Here is a 26,450-nt window from a genome sequence, read left to right on the forward strand (position 1 = left end):
TGGGATCTTCCTGGACCGGGGCACGAACCCATGTCCCCTGCATCGGCAGGCGGACTCTCAACCACTGCGCCACCAGGGAAGCCCTAGAAATTATTTTTTAAAGGAAATTAGGAAGCTAAAAAATACAACAATTGAAATTTAAAAATTCATTAGAAGGGGTCAGTAGCAGAGGTGGCAGAAGAAAGAATTAATAAGTTTGAGGATAGATCAATAAACATTATTCAATCCAAAAAACAAAGAGAAAAAAATGAAGAAAAATTAGCAGAGCCTCAGAGACCTGTAAGATTGCATCAAATGTACCAATATAAGTGTAACAGAAATCTCAAAAAAAGAAGAAAAAGAGGACAGAAAATAATTGAGAAAACAGCAGATGAAAAAATTTCAAATTGATGAAAAACATTCCTCTATACATTTGAAGATAATGCATAAACCCTAATGCCTAAGTAGAATAAATACACAGAGATGCATACCTACAGGTGTGATAACATGCATGATACAGGTGTATCAAACTGTTGAAAACAAAAGCCAAAAATCAAATCATGAAAACAAGAGAAAACCAGACCATCATGTACAGGGAGAGGGCATCAATAAAGTTAATAATTAATTTCTCATCTGAATCAATAGAGACAGGAAAGCAATAGAATGAGATATTCAAAGATTTAAAAGCCAGCAAACAAACCAACCATGAAAAAATAATTCTATCTCCAGCAAAACTATCTTTCAGTAATAAAGGCAAAATAAGAATATCCACAGATAAGCAAAGACTGAGATAATTTGCTGTTAATGAACTTTCCTTAGAATACTAAAATTAATTCTTCGGACTGAAAGAAATTTATATCACAATGAAGATCCTCAGAAATGGTTAATATGTAGGTTAATATAAAAGGTGGTATACAGGGTTCAGTTCCAGATCACAGCAATAAAGAGAATATTGTAATAAAGGAATTTACAATTTTTTGGCCTCCCAGTGCATTTAAAAGTTATGTTTATACTATATTATAGTCTATTAAGTGTGCAATATAGTTATATCTGGAAAAAAAACAATGTGCATAGCTTGACTAAAAGTACTTTATTGCTAAAAAAATTCTCTCTATCATAGGAGCCTTCTGTGAGTTGTAATCTTTTTTTTGCTGATGGAAGGTTTGAAATATTTCAAGAATTACCAAAATATGACACAGAGACTTGAAATGAGCAAATGCTGTTGGAAAAATGGTGCCAATAGACTTGCTTGATGCAGGATGCCACAGACTTTCAACTTGTGAAAAACACAATATCTGCAAAGCACAAAAAAGCAAAGTGCAATAAAATGAGGTATGTTTATATGTTTATTCAGTCCTTCACTTAACATCTTTAAAACATTTAAACTTGATTGAAGAAATAATTGTAACACTGTATATGGTTTATAACTAGAAAAAGCCAACTGAAGAAAGGAAATAGGAATTAGAGCAGAAATTAATTAAAGAGAAAAAAAAATGCAGTACATAAAGTTAATGAAAACAAAAGTTTATTCTTCAAGGAGATAAATAAATCTGACAAAGCTTAGATACATTGATGAAGAACAAAAAGAGAGAAGACACAAATTACCAAAATGAAAAAAGAAACAGGAGACATCACTACCAACCCTACAGATATGAAAAGCTTATGAGGGGATATTATGAACAACTTTTGACAACAATATTGATAACTTAAATGAAATTATTTAACAATAATTTCTAGGAAGCCATATACTACCAAACTGACTTAAGATAAAGTATAAAATCTCTATTGACCTATAACAATAAAGAAATTGGATTAGCGTTTTAAAATATTCCTGTAAAGAAAAACCTAATCTCACATGGCTTCACTGGTGAATTTTTCCAAATATTAAAAGAATAAATAATACAGAATTATACTTCAAAAATTCTAGAAGTTGAGGGAACACTTTTCAGCTTGTTCTATGAGGTCAGTATTATCCTGAGACCAAAGCCAGACAAAGAAATCACAAGAAAATAAAATCACAGTAAATTATCTATCATGAAAATGGAAGCAAAAATCCTTAACATTATACGAGCTAGTAGACTCTAACAATTTTTTTAAAGATTGTGCCCTATGACTTAGTGGGATTTGTCTCAATGATGCAAGGTTGATTTAACATCTGAAAATCAATTAATGTACTACACCATCTTAATAGAATAAATCAGAGTTGTCAATATTTTTCTGTAATGGGCCAAATAGTAAATATTTTAGACTTTTCAGTCCATGTGACAGCTGTTGGAACTACTCAACTATGCTTAAGATAGTAAACAAATGGTCATGGCTCTGTTCCACTAAATATTTATTTATAAAAATATTTATTTACAGGTGGTAGCCTACACTTGGCACATGAACTGTATTTACCAGTCCCTGGAGTAAAGGAGGAAAACACATGATTATGTCAATAAACAGAAAAAGCATTTGTCAAAATCCAATACCTTGTTATGATTATAAACTGGCATAAGTTAGAAAGAGACTTTATCAACCTGATAAAATACATGCATGAAAAACCCACCATTAAAATTCTGCTAAATGGTGAAAGACTGAATATTTTCACCTTAAAATCAGGAACAAGGGAATAATACCCAAACTTACCACTTTTATTTAACAAGGAATTGGTAGTTCTAGCCAGTGAAATAATCCCTCCCTCTCCTCCACAAATTGATCTATATTGAGAAGCAAAACTGCCTTTATTCATATATATCATATTTGTTTAGGGCAGAAACACCAAGTAATCATTTTTAAAAAACAGAATTAGTAAAGAAGTTAGCAAAGTCACAGGATAGAGAGGAGAATACAAACATTTAAAGCCACCTATATCACAAAAAGAAGAAAGGAACAGGTTTGGAACAAGGTACCCAAATGGTATGAGGTCCTTGTTAGCTCTCCTCAATGTTAGTGGAAAAGGCAGTGATAGGTGACAATGAGGTGCAAACACCAGGGCTCAGTCAGAAACCATTGTGGCTTAGCTGCTGAGACAAGGGGACTCTAAAGCTGAAATAAATGCTGTCAGCAATGAACACCTATCCAATATAAAGCTAGGGGTGATTTGAAAGCATTGGAAGTTCATTTAGTTGAGCCTTAAACAACCAACCACTCAAAAATGAAAGCAAATGCAAAATCTTGCTCACTGGTGTGGAGTATTCTCTTTCTTTGTGTCCCCTAATTCCTTTCTAGTCCATCTAGTCCAATCTTAGCTAATTTAAGAAGATGATTATGGGTGGGGCCAAAATCATCCTTTCCCCAGTAGAAGCCAAAAGCCATACACGTATATCTGAGTAAACTGGGGAATTTGCGGGGAGGTGAATGACTCAAGCATGGCTCTGCTTGGTGCAAGCAAACAAGTAACCATCCTGTGGAGGGGGAACTCATGAACTCAACTGAAAAAGTTTGGACAAATTTCACAGTAGGGAAAGGAAGACAATATGATTTTGCAATAGATCTGTTTGGGCTAACTTAATGTACTATTGTTGTGTTTTCCACTGCTGAGTGTATATTAGGTTTTCGTTTACATGTTTTTATTGTGAATTTTCATAAAATTCGGAGGGAATTATCCTGATCTGAAAGGGCTGCATATAGAGTAATACCAATATCATTGGAGCATCACAGCTCTAAAGACCCTTTGAGTTATAGGTCTCTCTGACTATTTGGCTTATTAGAGCCTGTGACAAAGGGAGGCAGATCCAGAGACACCCTTTAGTTTATCATTTCTTTGACATGACTGCCAGTTGCACATCTTTTGAAAAGTATCTACTAGCTTCCTACTGGGTTCTGTCCAAAACAGAATGCCTAACCTATGGAGATTTTGTGTTTATATGGTCTGGTATTCTCAATTTGGAGTAGCCAATTCAGACTAAATGAATAACAAGGTGAGAAGGACCCAAAAGCTTCTCTGTCAAATGGAAATTCAAGAATACAACCGACCCCCAGTGATACCTCAGCTTTATATAAAAAAAATAGTAGTTAGGTCCTTGTGGGAAACTTTCCAGCCATTCTGCTGTATGAAGCAGAGCTGCCAGCTCAGTAAGAGCTTTGATTCACAGAGGTTTCTGTAAATGTTTGGCCCTGGTTTGGTTAAGCTGAACACAAATTGTGTCCACTAAGCTACTGCAGTTATTCAAACTCAGTAACAGCTATTCCAAACCAAAAAGGTATGTGGCCACTTCACTCAGTAGGCAGAACTCAAGTCCATTTTCATAACCCTGGCCAATACTTCCCTTAGTGAAGCTTATACTATTTTATTGATTCATGGGCTCTTGCTTGCATCTTGTTTTGTTTTCAAATTAGAATACTACAGACTGGTAGATTAAAGACAGATGAAACTGTTTGGGGCTCTTGAACAGTTACCCATGATAAGGGTTCATTTTCTGATGAGACTAATCGTAATAATGCTGTTGATTGAGACTATGCCACCCAGAATGGCTACCATTGTTGCCTGGATCCATCATTCTACAAAACATGGAAATATATCAACCATTATAAACTGGGCACAAAGTAAAATAATCTGTTTTTATTGCAGCAGCTACCATGGCATGCTAGGTTTGTGAGTCCTGCCAAAAGTTGGCTGAATCTCCCTTACTTACATTTTCAGGACCCCCATTAAAAACTGGACATCCAGGCTTGGGTCAACTTTCCTGGTTGGCAGCCCTTCATACATGTTGTCAGACAACTTTGCTTGGATAGTTAAGTACATCTTCATGAAACTCCCCTGGGTGGGACATTTGAAAGCTTTTTTCTAGTTTCTTCTGGACCTTGACCCATGTGTCCTTTCCCTTTGCTGATTTTGACTTGTATCCTTTCACTGTAGTAAACCATAATTTGAGTATCACAGATTTTTTGAGTCCACTACAATAAGTCATTGTAGTGAATCACTTTGCCTGAGAGTAGTCTTGGGGTTTCCAATATAGTCTGCCATCCTCTGCCAGAAGGCTCTGACTATTATTTGATTGTAATTCCCCTTAACTTTCCTGAGAAATCAATGAGAAATATCAGGGATGGCTCCAGCTCTTATACCTCTGTGCAAAACACTTCTCAATACCTCCAGATGTCTTCTAATCCCACCCTTATAGCCCTCACTCGATTATTTCATGGGGCAGAGGACTGCCACTTGGCTTGTTGCATGAACAAATAAGACAGGTTGGACAGACTGCACTCAGGCAGTCCCTTCAAACAAGAACTTAGTTGTTTGCACTAACTATGAACCCTAAGGACTATCAGCCAGCCAAGAGTACACATTGGAAGCAATGTCAACCTGTGCCCTCAGATTGATTAAGGCTATGCTAGAAGGCCCTCAGCAAATGTAAACAACACTTTCATATCAGAGCTACCACATGTGGCCCTTGAGCTATACTTCTTGTGTGGAAGTCAGGCATTAACCTGCAATCCTCCCCCCAAAACAATAACTTTCACCTTAGAGGTAGTCATAAGAACCATCAAGTGTTTAAGGAAACAACAATAGGTTATGCAATACTCAGATGAGATACCCAGAGGCACAACATACTGAGTCTTTATGTAGACCCTGTGGTCATGTATTTCTACAAATAGATCTATTCAATTAGAAAAGGTGATCCAAAATGTTTTCCTAACTTTAACTGAAGTGAGCTATCAATATTATACCACCTCAGCTCTAGAGAGCATTCAGGACTGATTCAGTTCACTGAACAGGATGGTTGTGAATGATAGAATTGCCCTAGATTTCCTCCCTCTAGGGTAAATCAGAGTCTGCACATTTACTAATACATCCTGTTGTACCTAGATTAATTGCTGAACAAATGGCAATGTCAATATAGAAACTTAAAGAAAATGCAACTGGCTTTTGAAAGTAGACCATGATGGTTTAAGGGATCTATTTAGCTGGCTTATTCTGGGTGCTTAGGCCATGGATGACATTCATTTGCACATTAACCTCATCCTGCTGATTATAATCCTATTAAATGTATGAGAGAAGTTGAACAGATATGGCCCCAGCCTCTGCTGGCCAGATGAATCAGTGGTCAGCAGAATTCATAATCATGGAAAACTTCATCAGAAGCCAAGACAGTGTAGAAACAAGGGATGGATATTATCAAGATACAGTTCTCCATGTTTCTCTATTTTCTGTGCATCTTGCAAGTCAGGCACTAACTGTTCTTTGTTCTGGATATCTTTTCAATGAGGTTTATAAATTTAACAACCTTGGAAGACAGAGATAGGGTTTCCCACTGGAGCAAATGGAAGGTCTGATTGCTGACCATTTCAAAAGATTCTAGTTCCCAAATCTCAGGGTTCCTCTTCTGAGAGCATATGTAAGCATCTGTGCCCATCTGTGTCATTCCTGTGGAGCAAGGAGAAATGGAACCAATATGCTGATGCTTATGCTGCCTTTTGTGCCATGAGTAAGAAAGGCTTTTGTCTCTAACCCAGAAGTTTTGGGTTAGAGATGCTCTTATTAGCATCTATGAACATCTGACAGACTAATTTGTTAACTTGTAACTAAGATAAAATATCAGACCCTTCAGAGTAACAACACCAAAAATAAGAGTAATTCTTTTTGGGATCCTCCAGATATAGCCTCCTTGGCTGTCATAAAAAACAGTGCTTTAACAGCTCCTAGGAAGTTATTTTGTCAAATTTGAAAGAGCCTGGGCTGTAGAATCAGAGGCATATGAAGAGAAAACCCAGGCTTGCTACTTGTAAAAGCACAAGAACATCCATAACATAGGGGTATTGTGACAAATAATGTGATGGTATTAATAAGGTTCTTATCCAACACCTGGCCTGCCAAAATCAATCAATGATTTTTTTTTTTTTTTTTGCTGTACACGGGCCTCTCACTGTTGTGGCCTCTCCCATTGTGGAGCACAGGCTCCAGACACGCAGGCTCAGTGGCCATGTTTCACGGGCCCAGCCACTCCACGGCATGTGGGATCTTCCCGGACCGGGGCACAAACCCGCGTCCCCTGCATAGGCAGGCGGACTCTCAACCACTGTGCCACCAGGGAAGCCCAATCAATGATATTTTTTTTCTCTAAGAGTTCTTAAAGATTTGGATACTAAATTGAGAGGCACATAAAAAAAGGAGTACAATATACACTAATATGTATAAAGTAAATAACTAATAACCTGCTGTATAAAAAAATAAAATAAGAAGAAAAGGAGTACAAATAAAAATATTTTATAGTATCTTTATAAAGATCATATACTTGTTTAATAAAGGAACTGAAAATACCAAAAAATAAATAGAAAAATATCAACTATAATTTCATCATATAGAACAAATAAATGTTAATAATTTATTGTATCTTCTTTTTTATAAAATACTAAGAAGTAGATTTTAGAAAATGGAATATATACAATTTTGTATCCTGAAGTAGGAACATCTTGAGAGTGGTTTTGGTGAGTTTATTTTCAAGAAAGAAAATATAATAATATCATAAGCCAGAGAGCTTGCTGTTGAATTTTTGTTAAATCCACCAGTTAAGAACATAAATGAGACTTTCATAGAGTCTTTCCTTTAGCCCAACCATCTGGACATTTGCTGTATTTTGATTAAAAGCAAAAAACCCATTAGACAAAAACTTACAATACAGTTAAATTCCAGGCCTCCACAGAGAGAAAACCAGAGATAAAATAATACGTAAAAAAATCTAAAAAAAATCATTGTTGCATCAAAAAAGTCCATTAATTATAGTAATTATCTACGATTGGAACTTCTAAAACATCTGCAGTAAAACAAGTGACTATGCTTAAGCATGCTCATTTCAGTTTTCAATCATTTAAATATAGCTATTGTTAAGGAATTAGTTGGAAGTCATTAAGAAAGTAACTTTCAAAAACCGGTTCTGGCACATGACACAGACAAAATTGAAGGATTAGTAAAGGAAAATGTGCCCAAACATTATGATCTTAATCATTATATCTAAATTAGTGTAAAATGAAGAAAATCCAGTTGATAATTTACTTCAATTATACTTCTTTATTTAGATATAAAGAACATTAAATCTATTAGCTAATTAAAAACTGCAATCATGCAATTGTAATGAATTCTTATTCAGTGAAGACAAAGACCATTTATTCATTTAACAAGCATTTTGTCAGATAACTGCCATATGCCTGGCCAAGAAGTTGTCATCATAGGCACAGAGAAAATATGGTAATGATTCCAATTCTGATTGTCCATTTGAATCACTATATGTCTAGAATTAGAATCCCTTCAAAACTGAGAGTGCAAAATAGGTGAAGGGGGGGCCTCCCTGGTGGTGCAGTGGTTGAGGGTCCGCCTGCCGATTCAGGGGACACGGGTTCGTGCCCCGGTCCAGGAAGATCCCACATGCCACGGAGCAGCTAGGCCCATGAGCCCATGGCCACTGAGCCTGCGCGTCCGGAGCCTGTGCTCCGCAAAGAGAGAGGCCACAACAGTGAGAGGCCCACGTACCGCAAAAAAAAATAAATAAATAAGTGAAGTGGATTGAGAGATACACACTTCCAGTTATAAAATAAATAAGTCACAGGGAAAAAAATCAGAGTGTATGTTGAAAATAACAAAGAGGTATAAGGTAAAATTTATTCTGTTATAATATAAATAAAATTATAATTATAAAACAAGAAAAAATTTCAAATATATTATTAAATTAGAAGAATGAACAAAACAGATGTATATCATCTCAATTTTTAATATAGATATATTAAATAGATAAACTGAAAAGAGTACTTATATATGGATAGTGGGGCTGTGGATAATCTTTGTGTTTTTTGGATTTCCAAAATTTCGGCAATGGACAAGTGTTTATTTTACAATATGAAACAGTTATTTTTAAATGGGAAAAGTCCTATATATCAATCCCTTCTTCACAGGTCCTTTTCTTGTTAAGAAAAGTGTATAATTATTGCAAATATGTGAGTATAATTAAAGCAGAAAAAATCAAATCAAATCAGATGACCTGGGTTTCAGTCTGGGTCAACCATTAATCGAATCTTTGATTCTCAGCATAAGATTTTGGGCCTATTTTATTTGTATGTTGATGGATTTTGACTGGGTGAGCTCTATACGTTATATCATCTCTAAGAAAATAAGCTCTGTTCTTAAAGTAGCTAAGAGGAGTCATACAGCGCCAGTCTTTTTAAAGCACCCATGCACCCACACACACGCACACACACATGCACACAAACATGATTGCTTAACCTTGATAATAACAATAACTCCTGTCTCATAATAGTTCTTCTTCACTATTGATTCAACTACTTATATTTCCAAGAATAACTATTTATCGGGGTTTTGCAGAGAACCAGAATTATTGAATTATTAATAATTATTGGATTATCTCCTGTTGAATTATTATGGAGTGAATCATTTCCACATTTGGGCTATTATGTTACTATGAGTATTGTGTACTATTGATAGTTTGTGTGTGGACGCATGCCTTTTAGTTGTTGAGTTGTGTTTTTCTTATATTCTAGATATGTCTGTTATTAGATATATGATTTATAAACATTTTTTCTCATTTTGTGGATTGTCTTTTCACAGTTTTAATGGTTTAGTTTGTAGTACATTTCTAATCTTAATGAAATTCATTAAAAAAATACTTTTCTTAACACAAAATTGCAATAATTTATTCCTATGTTTTTTAAGTGTATTCTAGTTTTAGCCCCTAAATTTAGCTCTTGGATCCATTTTGAGTTAATTTTTGTACATTGTGTAAGGCAGGGAGGGACCCAATCTCATTGTTTTGCATGTGGCTAAAATCCAGTTGTTCTAGCACCATGCGGTGAAAAGACTACTCTTTCTCGGTGAATGATCTCAGCACTCTTATCAAAAATCAGTCAATCATAAACATATGGGCTTATTGATTGGCTCTTAATTCTGTTCCAGTGATCTACATATATACTCTTATGCCAATATCATACTGTCTTGATTAATATAGCTTTGTAATAAGTTTGGATATCAGGAAGTGTGAGCCCTCTAACTTTGTTCTTTCATATGATTGTTTTGGTTATTTTGGGTCTCTAGAATTTCTATATGCATTTCAGTATCAGCCTGTCCATTTCTGCAAAAAAAAGGCACCTGGTGCTTTGATAGGGATTGCACTAAATCTGTAGATCAAAAATTGGGAAGCACTGCCACCTTAACAATATTATGATTTCTAATCCATGAACATGGGATGTCATTTCATTTATCTAGGTCTCCTTAAATTCACATGCATTTTTATTATACTGAATACAAATCCCTTCATCATATCTAAGACATCTGTAGATCTTCCTCCTTATTTAGTTCTACCACTTATTAAAATAGAAATACATATAAATGCTGCCCATTTCAAGAGAACTCTGAGGACTATAAATGATTTAGGGTTTCTCTATTATTGGGAATGCATTATTTAGGTATCGAAATCATTGTGGTTAAACGTTCTGCTGTTTTCTGAGTGTTCTTTGTATAAAACTTATCAAAGAAAAAGGTAGCCAATGAAATACATGATCCTTTAACTTATATGTAATGTACATTATCCTATTTATATATAAGTACAAAAGTACATGTGTATGTAAGATCATAGAAAAACTTTGGAAGAAAATACACCAATTTATTATAGTAGTTACTTCTGCAGAGAAAGGAGAAATGAGATGGAGGAGAAGAAGGAGACTAAGCACTCCTTATTTGAATTTTTTTTTTTTGCCATAAAAATGTTTTCAGGTATTTTTGGTGTAATTTTAAATGTGAGTAGCAATAAATATAAATATGCCCCAGTAAAATGAGTTTTTTCAATATGTATCACCCTAAGAGTAAATAACATGGCTGACCTTGAGATTGCAGGTAGTGCTCAATAGCAGGTTGAAAGGTTTGAGGTCATGGTGCTGTACGTTAGCTGAATGAATATATTTTAACCATCTGAAGATCTGGTAAATAAAATAGTATATTTGGTCATCACTGAGGTGTTGTGTCTTCAAGAGCCGATAGAGATCTATTTCCATGAGGTCCTATACCACATATACATGTTTCATTTGCTTGATGTTTGGCACTTGAAGTTTCTTTCTCCAAGAAAGAGCTAGTGTAGCAGTTCAAGTCCAAAGACTATCTGCTGGTAGAATTTCCTCTTACTCAGGGGAAGTCAGTCTTTTTTTCTCTTCAGGTCTTCAGCTGATTAGTTGCGGCCCACCTAATTTCTGGAAGGTAATGTGCTTTATTCAAAGTCCAGTGACTTAAATATTACTCTCATACAAGAACACCATCACAGAATCTTTCAGAATAACGTTTGACCACATATCTGGGCACTGTGGCCAGCTAAGTTGACACATAAAGTTAATCATCATAATGACTAAGTACTAGTTATCATTTAAGATCACATCAGTCCCCAAAATTCAGATATCACAGTAGAGATATATTGGTGTCCCTAATTAGGTATTACCTGTTACTTCTTTTCCAAACTCTGGGATTTATACTCATTACAATAACTTCACGTGTTCTCTTACTTACATAAATGAGCCAAATGAATTTAGTTCCAGGTATATTTCAGTTTACCAATAGACTTGCTCATAAAGATTTGTGTGTATATTGAATTGTTCCATATGATTCCCCTTGTAATGTCAGAAATATTTTCTCTGTATTTCTCATAGATTTTCAGTTGGGTGTGGCTCTCAGACTTTCAGCCTTATGTTTTTGACCCTTTGAATTTCCATTCATTTATAATATTAAATAGTGAATAAATCTATGACTACACAATTAAGAATGCTGAAGCTCTTCACCATTTCAGAGAGATCTGTAATAGTGATTTACTGTGATAAATGGAAAAATATCAGTAAGATATTCAACCCATTAGTTATTTGTTTAACAGCTGCTATATTTATAAAATGGAGTTTAATGCCATAAGTGAGATGAAAGTTAGAATTCTTGTTTTTAACACAGGCTTTTATAAGATATATAGTACTTTAAATTATAAGTACTCTGATATATGTTTTCCCGATTGAGTGATTCATTTACTCATTGAGAAAACTATTGAAAGGCTATCATGTGTAAAGAACTGTTTCAGGCCTTCCATGGTGGTGCAGTGGTTAAGAATTTCCCTGCCAATGCAGAGGACACGGGTTCAAACCCTGGTCCGGGGCGACCCTACATGCCGCGGAGCAACTAAGCCCATGTGCCACAACTACTGAGCCTGGGCTCTAGAGCCCACGAGCCACAACTACTGAGCCCACATGCCACAACTACTGAAGTCTGTGTGCCTAGAGCCCATGATCCACAACAAGAGAAGCCACTGAAATGAGAAGCCTGCACACCACAACGAAGAGTAGCCCCATTCACCACAACTAGAGAAAGCTCACATGCAGCAACAAAGACCCAACACAGCCAAACATAAAATAAAAAATAAAATAAAATAAATTTAATTTAAAAAAAAAGAACTGTTTCAGATGCTGAGGGTACCAATAATAGAAAGATACTCCCTCATGCCCTAAAAAACTCAATGCCATGATAAAGATTATATTTAAATTAATCATAAAACTAAGTATGTATGTAAAATGTGTAGCAGTTTTTAATAATTGCTATGGAAAAATAAAGCAGAAAAGAAAAATGCAGTGAAAGTGCATTTGCAAGTAGAGTTGGATCAAAGACAGCCTTGTTGAGAAAGTGACCTTTCTAAGTGGTAGAAAGCACAAATAAAAAGGCCCTAAGGCAGTATTGTCCCCTGAAGTTTTTTAGAAGGCCAAATGTTGGCCCTTGTGGCTGTTGAGCAGTAGCTGTTATAGTGGGAGACTGGCAAGAGATAAGGTCAGAAGGGTAATGAAGCATTGAGCTTTGGGAGCAAATTGTGGAGTCCTATAAGTGATACTGGTTTTTACTCTGAGTGATAGGGACACCACCAGCAAGTTCTTAACACAGGAGTGATGTTAACTGATTATAATTTTAATAAATGCTTGGGCCACGGGGAAACCCCTTAGAAGAACACTACAGTACCCCAGGACCAGGGGAAAAGCAAGGGGGCTCAGACTAGGGATGTAAAAGTGGGTGAAGAAGATAGGCTATTATGAAGAAGCAGACTTTTGTTATTTGCAGAGAGAAAATGAAAAATCAGGAACCACTCCAACCATTTATCCTTCATATGTGGAAGCAAGGGAAGAGTGTGAGAAGAATAAATTCCAGATATTTTTCTTTTCACCAACTCTTTTAAACATATCGGTCAAATTAGTAAAAATATGTAACTTCTCCTGCCAAATTTTAGTTATCCTGTTGGGACAATGAGTTAAAGTTCTTAAATCAATAATTGTTTTTATTATATGGTTCCAGAGAAACAATGTATAAAAATATATTCCAGTGTAATTTCTCTGTAATCTGTTCCTCCTGTTCCATCAAGTGTGACAATATATTATTATATATTGACAGAAAACATCAATATGGGGCTTCCCTGGTGACACAGTGGTTGAGAGTCCGCCTGCCGATGGCAGGGGACACGGGTTCGTGCCCCAGTCCGGGAAAATCCCGCATGCCGTGGAGCGGCTGGGCCCATGAGCCATGGCCGCTGAGCCTGCACGTCCAGAGCCTGTGCTCCACAACGGGAGAGACCACAACAGTGAGAGGCCTGCATAGCGCAAAAACAAACAAACAAACAAACAAACAAACAAAAAAAAAACCCTCCATTAGCAGAGAGAGGGAAACAAATATTTTTTTCAAAATTAATTCCCATCTGATTTGCAGGGTTTGGACCTTGAGAAATGTCTGACAATACTACTAAACTGTAGGAACAGATTCTGTGTTTTGAAATGTTAATTTCATTGCTGGAAGTCTATTAGGATAAAGAGTATAACTGAATGGCTTAGGGGTTGATGGTGCTAAATGAAAGTCAAAGGTCTGTTTTGTTTTGTTTTGTTTTTTTCATTTTGCTTGCAGTGTGGTTTTATTTGACTTTTCCAGTAGACACAATCCTCAGCTTTAACATAGGATGGAAAAGAAACTTGTTATAAAACTTTTATTAAAACAGATCAAAATTCTATACAAGTTACACCTAACTCTAATATCCACTTTTAAGAAGCAGAAAACATAGTGCATTTAAGAAAAACATAATCCAAGAGGCAAAGATGTCACATATTTTTGCCCGAAGGTAGTTAGTCAGAATTTAATGATGGAACATCTGAATATGAAGAAAAAGAAAACTGGTGACAAAGAATGTGAGAAATGTATCTTACTGTTGGATAACAAACATACATGCCTAAAAAAATGAGCTCAAAGCCCAATTTCTGAAAGAAACGTTTTTTTTTTTCTGTCTTTTTTGTTACATTTTCAAGTTTGTTAAGCTAGCGAATTGTGACATGAATTTGGTTAAACTTAGACAAATATGCTTGGCAGTGCAATTGGGGCTTTTGAGTGCTTCCTCATTCATACTGTTGTTCCCTGTCCATCTATTTGCCTATATAATATTATGCAAAATTTGTTCTTAGCAGCCAGATTTCCATGCCACACTCCTGTTCCTATTCCACGTTCCTATCCCATTACACCTATTGGCCCAAAGCTCTTCACTCTGCTCACTTTCACTGGCCCTCTTCTTAAGTCAATCACAATGATTTAGGGAATATTAACAGCTTTGACTCCTTCACAAATCATTTTCCCAAACCTCCAATTCCTCCCTAAATTTCTTCCAGTACAAATCAAATGTGGGTTTTGGTACTCTTAGAAGTAGCTCTGGTTATCTCTACTGACACAACAACAGTTCTCCCTTAAGCCCCCATTGGCATCCTTTTCATGGTGACTTCTCTTCTGATTTCCTCTCTACGTTTCCACTGCTAATTACCTCTGTCAGCTTTCAAAACTGGAGACCTTTCAGGAATCTAGAAGAGCAGGAGAGAACCTGTCATGTGCCTTCTTTCTATTGCCTACATAAAGGCAAGTAAGCTTAGCATGTTATTCAGGATCCTTCCTGTTCTGTCCCAAATCTCACTATCAAGTTTCATTACCTGCCCCTTCCCCAGGGCACCCTAAACATCTTCCCTAATAAGTATGCCATTGTAAAACTTTGTTCCTTTGGCTGGTGTTCCTTTTCCACAGTTTCTTACCCAGCAAACTTCTACTGATCATTTAAGCTCAACTTTAATGTTGCCTCCTCTATGAAGTCTTTTCCTCCTCTATGAAGTCTTGTAATTACTTACAAAGGCAATCGCTACTCTCCTAGAGATACTATAGGATTTTGAACAACTCTAGGAGAGCTCTTAGGATCCAGAAGGTGGTTGGGTATGCTCTGAATGAAGTTATTCCAGAATATATCAGCAATGTGCATAGAGAATTTTGAATCAACTCCATCCTAAGCAATGCAAGAGATGACTCAGAAAGAGAATAGAATGCACCTTATCAAAAACTTACGAGTGACTTTCTTCCCAAAAGTATAGTTGAGGCTCAGAGATTAAACATTCCCAGTACAAAGACATTCTCTTTGACATGACCAGTGAAGGAAAATGGATTTTATAATAATCTACTAATGTTCTAGCAGGATTATGGCTTCTTGTCTGGAATTCGAGAAAATGACCTTGGCAAGAAGTTGTACAGATTCTTGATAAGGAAGTTTCCCTGAGCCACTATAAGATATGGAACAGAGGGGATATACTTAAGGAAGAAACATCTACCTGACTAAGTATTGAAACTGAGCAGGACCCTGTGAGGCTCCTGGATACAAATCCTTTATGTGTCCCCCATGTTTCTTGTTTGTAGGAAATAGGCTTCATTCAGCCTCCTTGACCTTCGCTGAGTTCCGAAGGGCAGGTTCAAACAGTTGCTAATCAGGGAAGGGAGGGAATATTGTCAATAAACAATAGTGCTAGTTTGGGGCAGGGTCCTCATTCCTCCTTAAGGAATATGCATAACACTATCTTTGAGCTCTTCTGCAGAATTAAGGCCCCCACCAGGTGGAGGATGGCAACTTCAGACGGAGCACAAGTTTCCTGGAGCACTGCCCTGCTACTTCACCACCAGCCAATCAGAAGAAAGTCACACACCCTGCAGCCCTCACCCCAAATTTTGCCTATAAAAATTTCCCCCCAAAACCATCAGGGAATTCAGTGTTTTTTTAATTTTTAATTATTTTTTTTTTATTTTTGGCTGCATTGGGTCTTCGTTGCTGCACGTGGGTTTTCTCTAGTTGTGGCGAGCGGAGGCTTCTTTTCATTGCGGTGTGCAGGCTTCTCATTGCGGTGGCTTCTCTTGTTGCAGAGCATAGGCTCTAGGTGCATGAACTTCAGTAGTTGTGGCACGTGGGCTCAGTAGTTGTGGCTCGAGGGCTCTAGAGTGCAGGCTCTGTAGTTGTGGCACACGGGCTTAGTTGCTCCCTGGCATGTGGGATCTTCCTGGACCAGGGCTTGAACCTGTGTCCCCTGCTTTGGCAGGTGGGTTCTTAACCCCTGCACCACCAGGAAAGGCCCGAGTTCTGTGTTTTTAAGCACGAATCACCCATTCTCCTTCCCTAGCCCTGCAATAAACATTTTTCTGCTCCAAACTCCAACATTTTGGTTTATTTGGCCTCACTGTGCATCTGGCACATGAACTTTGTTCAATAACAATTACTTTGTTTGGTAACAGTATATTGTTTATGGCTATGTTTTTCTCAGTTCTGAAAACATTTTTTCACATTAACTAGATTATAATAAAGACCAAAGAAGCATTATCATTATATGGGAGATCTACTCCTTAGTGAAAAGATTGAGTGCAACTTTCATCCAATCAAGAGTAGGAGTGGTGCTCTCCTGTTGTTTTCACTATCCTTCTTAAGAACAGGTTAATTGATGACTAAGGAAAAAAAACAAAACAAAAGAGAAACTAGAAAAGAGGGGCAAAAGTAGAATCTCATACAATTTGTTAGATAAGAAGGAAGGCTGGACTTAGGAAATGGGTGGAGAAGTACTGTCTAAATAAAAGTATTGGAGAAGAGGGAACTGGCCTTCAGTAACTTGCAATATCTGCTGCTCAGTATTGGCCATTGTTGGTTGCATTAACAGTGAAAAATATTGGGGAAACAAAATGTGGCTAAAGGTCACCTATGGGTCAATGCACCCAAAGGCAAATTATCCTAGAAAGGCTACTCAAAAATAAGACCTTATCAGGCAGTGTTTAAGTTCTTCAGAATTAGTTATAATTGGTTTCTCTATTAGAATAGAACTGAACATGCAAATGGGACCAGCTTTTGAAAAATAAGGAAGATGGAAACAGAGAAATTAAGATGGGGGCTGACAGTCACTCTTTCTGTCAACACCTAGGGAGGGACTGTAGAGGACTAACACATGAGTGAACTAAGAATATTGATGGGCAGATTTAGATTCAACATATGATTTTACAAAAACTGGTGGGTTTATTTCACCACAAGTAAGTCTGTCCAAAACGTAACAGGAAGGAGGAAAACTATTAGTACCAAGTTATACAACTACCACTTCTACAGTGAATTCTTTTCTTTGTTCACAAAATAATTGAATGAAGAATAATAATTCTTTCAACACTTTCTTCTGGAAAAATTGATATAGGGCCAATAAATGAACTGTCTAAAATGGTATTGGGTGAATTCTGACACCAAAGGAAAGATTCTGGTATCTTATATTCTAAGTTACTTTTTCTTTTTTCTAAAGAGCTCAAAATTTCCTCATTTGTTTATCTCCTTAAATGTATGTGGAAGTTTGATTTTCAGAGGCTTATTTATAATTTGCGTGCTCCCTTGAGCAACAATCTTTTTAAATGGTTAAGTCAATATGTTTTTGTTCCTTTGTTTTTATTTTTCTCACTACATTTATGATTTTTGCCTTTTCTGCTCAGTTAACCTCTGCAAACTTCTGATATGGCTGAAGGTACCCTATCCACTTATTTTATGAATCTTCCTTACTTCTCTACTGGATTGTGACCTCTAGACAGCAGAGCTTGTATCTTTTTTTCATGTGCATGATCTTAGCATCTATTATAGTATTTCATATATAACTACTCAGTATATAATTATTGTTTGATAAATAAATTCTATAACTTATATTAAATAATATTCTGGGAAGTAAGATGAAACTTTCTATATAAAATTTTAGGAAATAAGCTGTTTCAGTGATCTATTTCTGTGTAATAAATCATACAACACTTAGGGACTGAAAAACAATACCACAGTTTTGTGGGTCAGGAATTTACACAGGGCTCATCTGGGTGATTTTATGCTCCAGTTAGTGGTATTCATCTAGTTACTGGGCTGGGCTCCCTCCATCTCAGTGAAATCTCAAGGTCCCTCCACGAGGCTAGTCAGACGTTTTACATGATGGCTCAGGATTCCCAGAAACCAAGGTAAAGACTGCCAGTCTCCTTGAAGCCTAGATTCAGATTTGAATAGTTTCACTTCAGTGGTACTTTATTCATCAAATTAATCACAAATCATCCCAGATTCACGATGAGGAAAGCTAGACTGCATTACAATGGGAGGAGTGTAAAGAAATTATAAATATTTCCAATCTCCTATATATGAGGGGAAGCAGTAGAAACTTACTTTACACTTAATCTCACTTTCTGTGCCTGTATTAGATCTCCATCTATGGATGCTTGAATAGAAAAATAATTTTTAGAAAGGAAAAATATTTATTCGTAGATACTGAATAAAAGTAATTGAATAAAGGAATGGAGGTGTGGTTTTTTTGATAGTGTAAGCATTGCATATCTTGAGGTTTCATATTCTTCCGAAACCACTGAAATAAGTATGTAATCTGGGTTATCCCTCTAATAGCTTAGAAATTGTATAACATATCTCATACCATTTATATATTTATACACATACACAAATATAATAAAATAGTAAACAAAATTATCTGTTGAACTTCTAAAAGCAGCTAAGGAATTATAATCCAGGTAGTTCCTTCACTATTTTTTTTTTTTAGCAAAAATTGAGTCCAGGTCTCATAAAAGGATTTTCTTAAAAATAAGAAATATTAGATTTATTGCCTGAAATGTTTTCATATGGAAATGTTTTTCATAGTCAAAAGTAAGTAAGTAATATCCTTCAAGTAACAGAAGTAAAATTATACAGAGGAAACAATTCTGAACTGGTCAAAATCTCATTAAAATTGCATGAGGAGAATTATGTATGTCCCTTTCACAATTTTTCTTTATAGCAGAATATCAAGTAATCCATGATTTGAGAGCAAACTTTAGTTTTATCCTAGACCTACGTGACCTTGTAAGTGTTTCTTGATTTTAAAGGATGACATTTAATTAAAACTCCCTTGCTGAAGTAAGGTAATTATTGGTGCAGATAAAAGAGATTTACAGAAACCCAAGGCAGTGGATTGGCTAGAGGAACACGGATTTATCTTAACATAATGATGTATCATTTATAAATTGTGATATACTATCTAGCTTTGTATCATTTAAAAGCACATTGAGTTTGCTGGTTGAAGTAGCACACACAATTGTGGTAAAGGCATTTCAATTAAGCCAAAGTCAAACAGACTTCAAGAATTTTCTACCTTTATTTGTAATGCTGTGCATAAAATTATTCAAGCATTACACTGAAGAATGAGAACTCAGGGAGTATGAAATCAGACCAAAGTCTCTCCCCTTAATAGATGATATCTTTCCTTCCTCATAGTTTGCTGCTTTTCAATGAGTGACATTTAGTAATATGTATGAGTAATTGCTGAGTTTACTGCTCATTACCTCTTTAAAAATCCAAGGAAGTCGTAAGTACATTTTGATCCTTTAATGATAAAACAATTTTCATTATAAAGGTTAAAACAAAATAAGTGATTTTTATTTGTAATTTTAAAGCTTAGTTGTGGATTCTTTGTGTTACAAAAATACTTATGATTAACCTTTCATTTATATTTGTACAGACTGTCAAAAAAAAATGAAAGGACTAAAAAAGGAAATCTATTCCTTTTATACAAAAAACAATGCTTTTAGAATTCCTTACAAGATAATAATTTAGTAGCAGAAATTCTCCTAATAAAAATTACATCTGATTTATTTCCCCAGAAGGGTATAAGAGATATTTTCCATACAAATATTCATAATTAAAGATATTATGGAAAATCATGTATACATATCAACTCTATAAGTTTAATGTATGAAATACAAGATAATATTATCATTTTCCAGCTTGATAATCATCTAAAATTATGTACAAAATTATTTAAAACAGTTTTGCCTTGTGTATATAAACTATACATTTGGTGACTAATGTCAGTTCAAAGAAAAATATTGATAGCATCAATTTTTTTTTACTAACTTTTACTCTAATTGACATTGTTTGATTGGTATTCACTTTAGTCTACCTTAACAGATTCTACATGTTAACATAGTACTTCATAATCATTTATTGTTGAGCCCAAGATAGCAGATGTTTAGCATACTGTGTTCTGAATTGGTACCAAGGTATAATTTCCTGGTCCTTGAGGTATTTAATGGATGCTTTCAGAGCCCTAATGACTAAGGTGATAAATGTGTGTAAAATAACATTAGCTAATTGTATTTTTTCTTATTTTAATAAAAAAATGACGTATCAGTTTGCCTACATAGATCCTGGCTTATAATTATCATTCAACTTGATTTCTATGATCACTAAATCAGAAGAGAAGCATACATTATTAGAGCGAAACTTTGGGGATTCATGCTGTAGTCACATCATAGTGTTCATCTCATACAGGATAAGCTACTGACTTTATTTCATGACTCTGGAAGGCATAACTTTGATTCCTAGAAAGGTGGCACTGAATAATAAAATAGCTTTCATTTTATGTTATAAATATGACCATGACAATAATGATGATGCTAAAGATCACATTGTAAGCTGCTCGTGAAATATAATAAGCCTTGTTACTGTGATGTCCAAATTAAAATTAAAGAAGGAAGACAGGATCCACAATTTAAGGGAAAATCTACCTCTTTTCTTAAATATATTATATGTAGGTAAAGGACAGCTGAAAAAGCAAAATTGCATAATAAGGAATGCATGGTATTCAAGCTGATCCTCACCTACTTTATTCATCATAAAATATAAGGCACAATATGAAATATTTCACCTAGAAAGTTCCTTTACAAATATTGATTTAATGACTACTGTGTGCCAAAGAATGAGGTTCATTCAATTTCAGTTTCTTAAACTGTTAACCATATTCACATTCCAAATAAATTTTGGCAACAATATTGTCCCTTTTTGATTCCACCAAAGAAGAAAAAGAAGTAATGCATAGGAAGCAAAACTTAAATTACCCTTATAATTTTTTTTTTTTTTCGGTAAGTGGGCCTCTCACTGTTGTGGCCTCTCCCGTTGCGGAGCACAGGCTCTGGACGCACAGGCTCAGCAGCCATGGCTCACGGGCCCAGTCGCTCCGTGGCATGTGGGATCTTCCCGGCCCGGGGCACAAACCTGTGTCCCCTGCATCGGCAGATGGACTCCCGACCACTGCGCCACCAGGGAAGCCCCCTACCCTTATAATTTTTGATCATCCTTATTTTTCTTGTTTTTGTTTTGAATTAATATTTGAAATATATATATATATATATATATATATTTACATATATTTTAAAAGTCTTTCAATGGAAAAAAGAACCTTACTTTTCTTGTTAAAAGAGGAAATCGAGACTCAAATAGATTACAAGATTAAACTAATATCATATAGAAGATTTTTATACCTCATCTTTTTATTTCATAAAAGATTTCTGGAAGCACACTGTGAAATGAGAGAAAGGTGATGGAACAGTAGGTTAAAAGATCAGAGGAATAGAAAGATGTTTTAGATTAGAGAAGAGTTGTGCAAACTCACTACTCAACTAAAAACAGAAATCACTGAGAAGGAAAATAGAGGAGATGGTGTAGAAAGAGGAGGTGTTAGAGCCTGATCCTAAAGAAAGAGATGGGTTCAAAGAAACTCCTTTGAGTGAAGATGTCCTCCATAGAAATATTAGAAGAGAGAAGGAAAAGAAAAGAAAGACAGTCATATCCAGCTAGAATAAAGGAAAATTGAGAGAATATACAGTGAAAAGAAAATTATTATATCTGCAATTAAAAGACTGAGCTACCTACAGAGATCAAGGTGTTCAGGTACTATAGAAGAATGAAATAATCGGGGAATCAACTAGGAATATTAAAACTATTGTTAAGTAACATGAATGTCAATTGAGATTTGATATCTAACTTTTCAGTAAAATACAGAGATGTCTTCTATCAACTTCTTTCTTCAGGAAAAAAAACCAAAACATTGAAATAGAATGCGCTCCTCCCAAAATGGACCATAATGCCAAACAATTGGCTTTCCTTATTAAAACATTTTTATTGGAGTATAATTGCTTTACAATGGTGTGTTAGTTTCTGCTTTATAACAAAGTGAATCAGTTATACATATACATATATCCCCATATTTCCTCCCTCTTGCATCTCCCTCCCACCCTCTCTATCCCACCCCTCTAGGTGGTCACAAAGCACCGAGCTGATCTCCCTGTGCTGTATGACTGCTTCCCACTAGCTATCTGTTTTACATTTGGTAGTGTATATATGACCATGCCACTCTCTCACTTCATCCCAGCTTACCCTCCCACCTCCCTGTGTCCTCAAGTCCATTCTCTACAACTGTGTCTTTATTCCTGTCCTGCCCCTAGGTTCTTCAGAACCTTTTATTTTATTTTTCTTTTATATTCCATATATATGTGTTAGTATACGGTATTATTTGTTTTTCTCTTTCTGACTTACTTCACGCTGTATGACAGTTTCTAGGTCCATCCACCTCAATGCAATTAACTCAATTTCATTTCTTTTTATGGCTGAGTAATATTCCATTGTATATATATGCCACATCTTCTTTATCCATTCATCTGTCAATGGACACTTAGGTTTCTTCCATGTCCTGGCTATTGTAAATAGAGCTGCAATGAACATTGTGGTACATGAATCTTTTTGAATTATGGTTTTCTCAAGGTATATGCTGAGTAGTGGGATTGCTGGGTCGTATGGTAGTTCTATTTGTACTTTTTTAAGGAACCTCCATACTGTTCTCCATAGTGGCTGTATCAATTTACATTCCCACCAACAGTGCAAGAGGGTTCCCTTTTCTCAACACCCTCTCCAGCATTTGTTGTTTGTAGATTTTTTGATGATGGCCATTCTGACTGGTGTGAGGTGACATCTCATTGTAGTTTTGATTTGCATTTCTCTAATGATTAGTGATGTTGAGCATCCTTTCATGTGTTTGTTGGCAATCTGTATCTCTTCTTTGGAGAAATGTCTGTTTAGGTATTCTGCCCATTTTTGGATTGGGTTGATTTTCTTTTTTTTTTAATATTGAGCTGTATGAGCTACTTGTATATTTTGGAGTTTAATCCTTTGTCAGTTGCTTCATTTGCAAAGATTTTCTCCCATTCTAAGGGCTGTCTTTTCATCTTGTTTATGCTTTCCTTTGCTGTGCCAAAGCTTTTAAGTTTCATTAGGTCCCATTTGTTTATTTTTGTTTTTATTTCCATTTCTCTAGGAGGTGGGTCAAAAAGGATCTTGCTGTGATTTATGTCATAGAGATATACCGATGTTTTCCTCTAAGAGTTTTATAGTGTCTGGCCTTACATTTAGGTCTTTCATCCATTTTGAGTTTATTTTTGTGTATGGTGTTAAGGAGTGTTCTCATTTCATTCTTTACATGTAGCTGTCCAGTTTTCCCAGCACCACTTATTGAAGAGGCTGCCTTTTCTCCATTATATATTCTTGTCTCCTTTACTGAAAATAAGGTGACCATATGTGCGTGGGTTTATCTCTGGGCTTTCTATCCTGATCCATTGATCTATATTTCTGTTTTTGTGCCAGTAGCATACTGTCTTGATTACTGTAGCTTTGTAGTATACCCTGAATTCAGGGTGCCTGATTCCTCCAGCTCCATTTTTCTTTCTCAAGATTACTTTGGCTATTTAGGGTCTTTTGTGTTTCCATACAAATTGTGAAATTTTTTGTTCTAGTTCTGTGAAAAATGCCATTCGTAGTTTGATAGGGATTGCATTGAATCTGTAGATTGTTTTGGGTAGTATAGTCATTTTTACAATGCTGATTCTTCCAATCCAAGAACATGGTATATCTCTCCATCTGTTTGTAACATCTTTACTTTTTTTTATCAGTGTCTTATAGTTCTCTTCATATAGGTCTTTTGTCTCCTTAGGTAGGTTTATTACTAGGTATGTTATTATTTTTGTTGCAATGGTAAATGGGAGTGTTTCCTTAATTTCTCTTTCAGATTTTTTGTCATTAGTGTACAGGAAAATGCAATAGGTTTCTGTGCATTAATTTTGTATCCTACTACTTTACCAAATTCATTGATTAGCTCTACTAGTTTTCTGGTAGCATCTTTGGAATTCTCTATGTATAGTATCATATCATCTGCAAACAGTGACAGTTTTACTTCTTTTTTCTGATTTGGATTCCATTTATTTCTTTTTCTTCTCTGGTTGCTGTCACTAAAACTTCAAAACTATATTGAATAATAGTGATGAGACTGGGCAACCTTGTCTTGTCCCTGATCTTAGAGGAAACAGTTCCAATGTTTCACCATTGGGAACGATGTTGGCTGTGGGTTTTTCATATATGGCTTTTATTATGTTGAGGTAAGTTCCCTCTGTGCCTACTTTCTGGAGGGTTTTTATCATAAATACATGTTGAATTTTGTCAAAAGCTTTTTCTGCATATATTGAGATCATCATATGTTTTTTCTCCTTCAATTTGTTAATATGGTTTATCACATTGATTGATTTGCATATATTGAAGAATCCTTGAACTCCTAGGAGAAGCCCCATTGATCATGGTCTATGGTCCTTTTAAGGTGCTGTTGGATTCTGTTTGTGAGTATTTTGTTGAGGATTTTTACATCTATGTTCATCAGTGATATTGGCCTGTAGTTTCCTTTCTTTGTGACATCTTTGTCTGGTTTTGGTATCAGGGTGATGGTGGCCTTGTAGAATGAGCTTAGGAGTGTTCCTCCCTCTGCTGTATTTTGGAAGAGTTTGAGAAGGAGAGGTGTTAGCTCTTCTCTAAATGTTTAATAGAATTCTCCTGTGAAGCCATCTTGTCCTGAGCTTTTGTTTGTTGGAAGATTTTTAATTGCAGTCTCAATTTCAGCACTTGTGATTTGTCTGTTTGTATTTTCTATTTCTTCCTGGTTCAGTCTCAGAAGGTTGTGCATTTCTAAGAATTTGTCCATTTCTTCTAGGTTGTCCATTTTATTGGCATAGAGTTGCTTATAGTTATCTCTCATGATCCTTTCTATTTCTGCAGTGTTAGTTGTTACTTCTTTTTCATTTCTAATTCTGTTATTTTGAGTCTTCTCCCTTTTTTTCTTGATAAGTCTGGTTAATGGTTTATCAATTTTGTTTATTTTCTCAAAGAACCAGCTTTTAGTTTTAGTGATCCTTGTTATTGTTTCCTTCATTTCTTTTTCATTTATTTCTGATCTGATGTTTATGATTTCTTTCCTTCTGCTAACTTTGGGGATTTTTTGTTCTTCCTTCTCTTATTGCTTTAGGTGTAAGGTTAGGTTGTTTGAGATGTTTCTTGTTTCTTGAGGTAGGATTGTATTGCTATAAACTTCCCTCTTAGAACTGCTTTTGCTGAATCCCATAGGTTTTGGGTTGTTGTGTTTTCATTGTCATTTGTTTTAAGGTATTTTTTTTTTATTTCTTCAGTGATCTCTTGGTTATTTAGTAGTATGTTGTTTAGTCTGCATGTGTTTGTATTTTTTACAGTTTTTATCCAGTAACTGATATCTAGTCTCATCGCACTTTGCTCAGAAAAGATACTTGATACGATTTCAATTTTCTTAAATTTACCAAGGCTTGATTTGTGACCCATGATATGGTCTGTCCTGGAGAACGTTCCATGAGCACTTGAGAAGAATGTGTATTCTCTTGTTTTTGTATGGAATGTCCTATAAATATCAATTAAGTCCATCTTGTTTAATGTATCATTTAAAGCTTGTGTTTCCTTATTTATTTTCATTTTGGATGATCTGCCCATTGGTGAAAGCGGGGTGTTTAAATCCCCTAGTATGATTGTGTTACTGTTGATTTCCCCTTTTATGGCTGTTAGCATTTGTGTTATGTATTGTGGTGTTCCTATGTTGGGTGCATAAATATTTACAATTGTTGTATCTTCTTCTTGGATTGATCCCTTGATCATTATGTAGTGTCCTTCTTTGTCTCTTGTAATATTCTTTGTTTTAAAGTCTATTTTGTCTGATATAAGCATTGCTACTCCAGCTTTCATTTGATTTCTTTTTCCATGGAATATCTTTTTCCATCCCCTCACTTTCGTTCTGTTTGTGGCCCTAGGTTTGAAGTGGGTCTCTTGTAGATAACATATATATGAGTCTTATTCTTGTTTCCATTCAGCCAGTCTATGTCTTTTTGTTGGAGCATTTAATCCATTTACATTTAAGGTAGTTATTAATATGTATGCTTCTGTTATCATTTTCTTAATTGTTTTGGGTTTTTTATTATAGGTCCTTTTCTTCTCTTGTGT

This window comes from Neophocaena asiaeorientalis, unplaced genomic scaffold (genome assembly GCF_003031525.2).
Source record: "Neophocaena asiaeorientalis asiaeorientalis breed wild unplaced genomic scaffold, Neophocaena_asiaeorientalis_V1.1 scaffold15, whole genome shotgun sequence".
Classification (NCBI taxonomy): Eukaryota; Metazoa; Chordata; class Mammalia; order Artiodactyla; family Phocoenidae; genus Neophocaena; species Neophocaena asiaeorientalis.